The following is an 11219-nucleotide window of genomic DNA, read 5'->3' on the forward strand; positions in this document are numbered from 1 at the left end:
CACATAGATACATAGATACATAGACACATAGATACATAGATACATAGACACATAGATACATAGATACATAGACACATAGATACATAGACACATAGACACATAGATACATAGACACATAGATACATAGATACATAGACACATAGATACATAGATACATAGACACATAGATACATAGATACATAGACACATAGATACATAGATACATAGACACATAGATACATAGACACATAGACACATAGATATATAGACACAGGTCGAGACACATAGATACATAGATACATAGACACATAGATACATAGACACATAGACACATAGATACATAGACACATAGACACATAGATACATAGACACATAGATACATAGACACATAGATACATAGATACATAGACACATAGACACATAGATACATAGACACATAGACACATAGATACATAGACACATAGATACATAGATACATAGATACATAGACACATAGACACATAGATACATAGATACATAGATACATAGACACATAGACACATAGATACATAGATACATAGACACATAGATACATAGATACATAGATACATAGATACATAGATACATAGATACATAGACACATAGATACATAGACACATAGATACATAGATACATAGATACATAGACACATAGATACATAGACACATAGATACATAGATACATAGATACATAGACACATAGACACATAGACACATAGATACATAGACACATAGACACATAGATACATAGATACATAGACACATAGATACATAGATACATAGATACATAGATACATAGACACATAGATACATAGACACATAGATACATAGATACATAGACACATAGACACATAGATACATAGATACATAGACACATAGATACATAGATACATAGATACATAGACACATAGATACATAGATACATAGACACATAGATACATAGATACATAGACACATAGACACATAGATACATAGACACATAGATACATAGATACATAGACACATAGATACATAGATACATAGACACATAGATACATAGATACATAGACACATAGATACATAGACACATAGATACATAGATACATAGATACATAGACACATAGATACATAGATACATAGATACATAGACACATAGATACATAGACACATAGATACATAGATACATAGACACATAGATACATAGACACATAGATACATAGATACATAGATACATAGATACATAGACACATAGATACATAGATACATAGACACATAGACACATAGACACATAGATACATAGATACATAGATACATAGATACATAGATACATAGATACATAGACACATAGATACATAGATACATAGATACATAGACACATAGACACATAGATATATAGACACAGGTTGAGATACATAGATACATAGACACATAGATACATAGACACATAGACACATAGATACATAGATACATATATACATAGACACATAGATATATAGACACAGGTTGAGATACATAGATACATAGACACATAGACACATAGACACATAGATACATAGATACATAGATACATAGATACATAGATACATAGATACATAGACACATAGATACATAGATACATAGACACATAGATACATAGATATATAGACACATAGATACATAGATACATAGATACATAGATACATAGATACATAGATACATAGATACATAGATACATAGATACATAGATACATAGATACATAGATACATAGATACATAGACACATAGATACATAGATACATAGACACATAGATACATAGACACATAGATACATAGACACATAGATACATAGACACATAGATACATAGACACATAGATACATAGATACATAGATACATAGACACATAGATACATAGATACATAGACACATAGATACATAGACACATAGATACATAGATACATAGATACATAGACACATAGATACATAGACACATAGATACATAGATACATAGACACATAGATACATAGACACATAGATACATAGATACATAGATACATAGATACATAGATACATAGATACATAGATACATAGATACATAGATACAGGTCGAGATACATAGATACATAGATACATAGATACAGGTCGAGATACATAGATACATAGATACATAGATACATAGATACATAGATACATAGATATATAGACACATAGATACATAGATACATAGATACATAGACACATAGATACATAGACACATAGATACATAGATACATAGATACAGGTCGAGATACATAGATACATAGATACATAGATACATAGATACATAGATACATAGATACATAGATACATAGATACATAGATACATAGATACATAGATACATAGATACATAGATACATAGATACAGGTCGAGATACATAGATACATAGATACATAGATACATAGATACATAGATACATAGATACATAGATACATAGATACATAGATACATAGATACATAGATACATCAGGTCGAGATACATAGATACATAGACACATAGACACATAGATACATAGACACATAGATACATAGATACATAGATACATAGATACATAGATACATAGATACATAGATACATAGATACATAGATACATAGATACATAGATACATAGATACATAGATACATAGATACATAGATACATAGATACATAGATACATAGATACATAGATACATAGATACATAGATACATAGATACATAGACACAGGTCGAGATACATAGATACATAGATACATAGATACATAGATACATAGATACATAGATACATAGATACATAGATACATAGACACATAGATACATAGATACATAGATACATAGATACATAGATACATAGATACATAGATACATAGATACATAGATACATAGATACATAGATACATAGATACATAGATACATAGACACATAGATACATAGATACATAGATACATAGATACATAGATACATAGATACATAGATACATAGACACAGGTCGAGATACATAGATACATAGATACATAGATACATAGATACATAGATACATAGATACATAGATACATAGATACATAGATACATAGACACATAGATACATAGATACAGGTCGAGATACATAGATACATAGATACATAGATACATAGATACATAGATACATAGATACATAGATACATAGACACATAGATACATAGATACATAGATACATAGACACATAGATACATAGATACATAGATACATAGATACAGGTCGAGATACATAGATACATAGATACATAGATACATAGATACATAGATACATAGATACATAGATACATAGACACATAGATACATAGATACATAGATACATAGATACATAGACACATAGATACATAGACACATAGATACATAGATACATAGATACATAGATACATAGATACATAGATACATAGATACATAGATACATAGATACATAGATACATAGACACATAGATACATAGATACATAGATACATAGACACAGGTCGAGATACATATATACATAGATACATAGATACATAGATACATAGACACATAGATATATAGATACATAGATACATAGACACAGGTCGAGATACATAGATATATAGATACATAGATACATAGACACAGGTCGAGATACATAGACACATAGATACATAGATACATAGACACATATATACATAGATACATAGATACATAGATACATAGATACATAGACACATAGATACATAGACACAGGTCGAGATACATAGATACATAGATACATAGATACATAGACACATAGATACATAGATATATAGATACATAGATACATAGACACATAGATACAGGTCGAGATACATAGATACATAGACACATAGATACATAGACACATAGAAACAGGTCGAGATACATAGATACATAGACACATAGATATATAGATACATAGACACAGGTCGAGATACATAGATACATAGATACATAGACACATAGATACATAGATATATAGATACATAGATACATAGATACAGGTCGAGATACATAGACACATAGATACATAGATACATAGATACATAGATATATAGATACATAGATACATAGATACATAGATACATAGATACATAGATACATAGACACATAGATACATAGATACATAGACACATAGATATATAGATATATAGATACATAGACACATCGAGATACATAGATACATAGATACATAGATACATAGACACATTTACATTAGATACATAGATACATCCAGATACATAGCATACACCTTATGACAACCAGTGGAACAGCCATACATAGATACATAGACTTACCCTATCCTAGGTATTCCATGGGGTTTCAGGTGTCTACGGAAGGTAGATACATAGATACATAGATACATAGATACATAGATACATAGATACATAGATACAGGTCGAGATACATAGATACATAGATACATAGATACATAGATACATAGATACATAGACACATAGACACATAGATGCATAGATACATAGACACATAGATACATAGATACATAGACACATAGATACATAGATACATAGATACATAGATACATAGACACATAGATACATAGACACATAGACACATAGATACATAGATACATAGACACATAGACACATAGATACATAGACACATAGACACATAGACACATAGATACATAGATACATAGACACATAGATATATAGACACAGGTTGAGATACATAGATACATAGACACATAGATACATAGACACATAGACACATAGATACATAGATACATAGACACATAGATACATAGATACATAGATACATAGATACATAGATACATAGATACATAGACACATAGATACATAGACACATAGACACATAGATACATAGATACATAGACACATAGATACATAGATACATAGATACATAGATACATAGATATATAGATACATAGATACATAGATACATAGATACATAGACACATAGATATATAGACACAGGTCGAGATACATAGACACATAGATACATAGATACATAGACACATAGATACATAGATACATAGATACATAGATACATAGATACATAGATACATAGACACATAGATACATAGACACATAGATACATAGATACATAGATACATAGATACATAGATACATAGATACATAGATACATAGATACATAGATACATAGATACATAGACACATAGATACATAGACACATAGATACATAGACACATAGATACATAGACACATAGATACATAGACACATAGATACATAGATACATAGATACATAGATACATAGATACATAGATACATAGACACATAGACACATAGATACATAGACACATAGATACATAGACACATAGATACATAGACACATAGATACATAGACACATATATACATAGACACATAGATACATAGATACATAGATACATAGACACATAGATACATAGACACATAGATACATAGACACATAGATACATAGATACATAGATACATAGATACATAGATACATAGACACATAGATACATAGACACATAGATACATAGATACATAGATACATAGACACATAGATACATAGACACATAGATACATAGACACATATATACATAGATACATAGATACATAGACACATAGACACATAGATACATAGATACATAGATACATAGATACATAGATACATAGATACATAGACACATAGATACATAGACACATAGACACATAGATACATAGATACATAGACACATAGACACATAGATACATAGATACATAGATACATAGATACATAGATACATAGACACATAGATACATAGACACATAGATACATAGACACAGGTCGAGATACATAGATACATAGACACATAGATATATAGACACATCGAGATACATAGATACATAGATAAATAGATACATAGACACATAGATACATAGATACATAGACACATAGATACATAGATACATAGACACATAGACACATAGATACATAGACACATAGATACATAGATACATAGACACATAGATACATAGACACATAGATACATAGATACATAGATACATAGACACATAGATACATAGATACATAGATACATAGACACATAGATACATAGATACATAGACACATAGATACATAGACACATAGACACATAGATACATAGACACATAGATACATAGATACATAGATACATAGATACATAGATACATAGATACATAGATACATAGATACATAGATACATAGATACATAGATACATAGATACAGGTCGAGATACATAGATACATAGATACATAGATACATAGATACATAGATACATAGACACATAGATACATAGATACATAGATACATAGATACATAGATACATAGATACATAGATACATAGATACATAGATACATAGATACATAGACACATAGATACATAGATACATAGATACAGGTCGAGATACATAGATACATAGATACATAGATACAGGTCGAGATACATAGATACATAGATACATAGATACAGGTCGAGATACATAGATACATAGATACATAGATACAGGTCGAGATACATAGATACATAGATACATAGATACATAGACACATAGATACATAGACACATATATACATAGATACATAGATACAGGTCGAGATACATAGATACATAGATACATAGATACATAGATACATAGATACATAGATACATAGACACATAGATACATAGATACATAGATACAGGTCGAGATACATAGATACATAGATACATAGATACATAGATACATAGATACATAGATACATAGATACATAGATACATAGATACAGGTCGAGATACATAGATACATAGATACATAGATACATAGATACATAGATACATAGACACATATATACATAGATACATAGATACAGGTCGAGATACATAGATACATAGATACATAGATACATAGATACATAGATACATAGATACATAGATACATAGATACATAGATACAGGTCGAGATACATAGATACATAGATACATAGATACAGGTCGAGATACATAGATACATAGATACATAGATACAGGTCGAGATACATAGATACATAGACACAGGTCGAGATACATAGACACATAGACACATAGATACATAGATACAGGTCGAGATACATAGATACAGGTCGAGATACATAGATACATAGATACATAGACACATAGATATATAGATACATAGATACATAGATACATAGATACATAGATACATAGATATATAGATACATAGATACATAGACACATAGATATATAGATACATAGATACATAGACACATAGATATATAGATACATAGATACATAGATACATAGATATATAGATACATAGATACATAGATACATAGATATATAGATACATAGACACATAGATATATAGATACATAGATACATAGATACATAGATACATAGATACATAGATATATAGATACATAGATACATAGACACATAGATACATAGATACATAGATACATAGATACATAGATATATAGATACATAGATACATAGACACAGGTCTAGATACATAGATACATAGATATATAGATACATAGATACAGGTCGAGATACATAGATACATAGACACATAGACACATAGACACAGGTCGAGATACATAGATACATAGATACATAGATACATAGATACATAGACACATAGATATATAGATACATAGATACATAGACACAGGTCGAGATACATAGATATATAGATATATAGATACATAGACACAGGTCGAGATACATAGATACATAGACACAGGTCGAGATACATAGACACATAGATATATAGATACATAGACACAGGTCGAGATACATAGACACATAGATACATAGATACATAGACACATATATACATAGATACATAGACACATAGACACATAGACACATAGATACATCGACACAGGTCGAGATACATAGATACATAGATACATAGATACATAGACACATAGATATATAGATACATAGATACATAGACACAGGTCGAGATACATAGATATATAGATACATAGATATATAGATACATAGATACATAGATACAGGTCGAGATACATAGATTCATAGATACATAGATACAGGTCGAGATACATAGATACATAGATACATAGATACATAGATACATAGATACATAGATATATAGACACATAGATACATAGATACATAGATACATAGATACATAGATACATAGATACATAGATACATAGATACATAGACACATAGATACATAGATACATAGATACATAGATATATAGATATATAGACACATAGATACATAGATACATAGACACATAGATACATAGATACATAGATACATAGATACATAGATACATAGATACATAGATACATAGATACATAGATACATAGACACATAGATACATAGATACATAGATACATAGATACATAGACACATAGATACATAGACACATAGATACATAGATACATAGATACATAGATACATAGATACATAGATACATAGATACATAGATACATAGATACATAGACACATAGATACATAGACACATAGATACATAGATACATAGATACATAGATACATAGATACAGGTCGAGATACATAGATACATAGATACATAGATACATAGATATATAGACACATAGATACATAGATACATAGATACATAGATACATAGACACATAGATACATAGATACAGGTCGAGATACATTTTTTTGTAATCAAGGTGCCAAACAGCTACACATTCAATAATGTTTTGCACACTTTTGCCTCCATCTAGCTGATCTAGGGTGTAATCATTAGTCCAACAGTTGTGAACAAGAGTTTCTATTGGACAAATTCAGGTATTTCAATCCCTGTTTCGTTCTGTTTTGCTTCCGTTTCAGAAATCTTTTTCAACAGAATTGGCGGAATGAATACACCCCTGATCACACGCAAACTCACTTCACTTTCATAGCAGCCACATACAAACAGCATGATCACTTTGCTTGTTGTATAATTCCTTCTCGCTTCTACGCACTCTCGTCCTCTCACCTTTTCGCTTCGCTTGTTGACTTCAGCGCACAACACAAAACCTTTCCAAGCCAAACCTTCATATCATAGCCACTAACCAATCCACAGAGCATTGTCACCATATTAGCAAATGCCATAGGTATCATAGCTACTAATAACTAAAGGGTTGGTAAACCTGCTACAATCATGCAGTAGAGTGTACAGTCAGAGAGCAGTTTTAGCAGTTACAATGGCGGGCCCTGGTGGCAATAAATTAATAAAACCAAAAGCTTACCTTGACTTGGAAGAGTTCCAGTGTTAAATAGCCACAGCCAGCTAGCTAACATAGCATCACTCTCTGTTTGAGCCGGGTGTTTGAGTAGGCTAGCTAACATAGCATCCCTCTCTGTTTGAGCCGGGTGTTTGAGTAGGCTAAACTAGCTAGATAGATAATAGACAGTAACAGCAGTATACTGTAGGTAGGGGTAAAGGATAGATAATAGACTGTAACAGCAGTATACTGTAGGTAGGAGTACAGTGACTAGACAACAGGATAGATAATAGACAGTAACAGCAGTATACTGTAGGCCGGGGTAAAGGATAGATAATAGACAGTAGCAGCAGTATACTGTAGGTAGGGGTAGAGGATAGATAATAGACAGTAACAGCAGTATACTGTAGGTAGGGGTAAAGGATAGATAATAGACAGTAACAGCAGTATACTGTAGGTAGGGGTACAGGATAGATAATAGACAGTAACAGCAGTATACTGTAGGTAGGGGTAGAGGATAGATAATAGACAGTAACAGCAATATACTGTAGGTAGGGGTAAAGTGACTAGACAACAGGATAGATAATAGACAGTAACAGCAGTATACTGTAGGTAGGGGTAGAGGATAGTGTACTGTATACTGTAGGTGAGGGTAAAGGATAGATAATAGACAGTAACAGCAATATACTGTAGGTGAGGGTAAAGGATATATAATAGACAGTAACAGCAATATACTGTAGGTAGGGGTAAAGGATAGATAATAGACAGTAACAGTAGTATACTGTAGGTAGGGGTACAGGATAGATAATAGACAGTAACAGTAGTATACTGTAGGTGAGGGTAAAGGATAGATAATAGACAGTAACAGCAGTATACTGTAGGTAGGGGTACAGGATAGATAATAGACAGTAACAGCAATATACTGTAGGTGAGGGTAAAGGATAGATAATAGACAGTAACAGCAGTATACTGTAGGTAGGGGTACAGGATAGATAATAGACAGTAACAGCTATATACTGTAGGTGAGGGTAAAGGATAGATAATAGACAGTAACAGCAGTATACTGTAGGTAGGGGTACAGGATAGATAATAGACAGTAACAGCAATATACTGTAGGTGAGGGTAAAGGATAGATAATAGACAGTAACAGCAGTATACTGTAGGTAGGGGTACAGGATAGATAATAGACAGTAACAGCAATATACTGTAGGTGAGGGTAAAGGATAGATAATAGACAGTAACAGCAATATACTGTAGGTGAGGGTAAAGGATAGATAATAGACAGTAACAGCAGTATACTGTAGGTAGGGGTACAGGATAGATAATAGACAGTAACAGCAATATACTGTAGGTGAGGGTAAAGGATAGATAATAGACAGTAACAGTAGTATACTGTAGGTGAGGGTAAAGGATAGATAATAGACAGTAACAGTAGTATACTGTAGGTAGGGGTAAAGGATAGATAATAGACAGTAACAGTAGTATACTGTAGGTAGGGGTACAGGATAGATAATAGACAGTAACAGTAGTATACTGTAGGTGAGGGTAAAGGATAGATAATAGACAGTAACAGCAGTATACTGTAGGTAGGGGTAAAGGATAGATAATAGACAGTAACAGTAGTATACTGTAGGTGAGGGTAAAGGATTTGAATGAACTGAGAAAATTATCCTTATTTTAGATTTGTGTTTTCTCTTTAAAAACGAAACATAGTATGGCATATGTTTTTGGTTTTATAGACAGTAACAGCAATATACTGTAGGTAGGGGTACAGGATAGATAATAGACAGTAACAGCAATATACTGTAGGTAGGGGTACAGGATAGATAATAGACAGTAACAGTAATATACTGTAGGTAGGGGTATAGTGACTAGACAGGGGTAAAGGATAGATAATAGACAGTAGCAGCAGTATACTGTAGGTAGGGGTAGAGGATAGATAATAGACAGTAACAGCAGTATACTGTAGGTAGGGGTAAAGGATAGATAATAGACAGTAACAGCAGTATACTGTAGGTAGGGGTACAGGATAGATAATAGACAGTAACAGCAGTATACTGTAGGTAGGGGTAGAG

Source organism: Oncorhynchus keta, chromosome 18 (assembly GCF_023373465.1).
Source record: "Oncorhynchus keta strain PuntledgeMale-10-30-2019 chromosome 18, Oket_V2, whole genome shotgun sequence".
Classification (NCBI taxonomy): domain Eukaryota; kingdom Metazoa; phylum Chordata; class Actinopteri; order Salmoniformes; family Salmonidae; genus Oncorhynchus; species Oncorhynchus keta.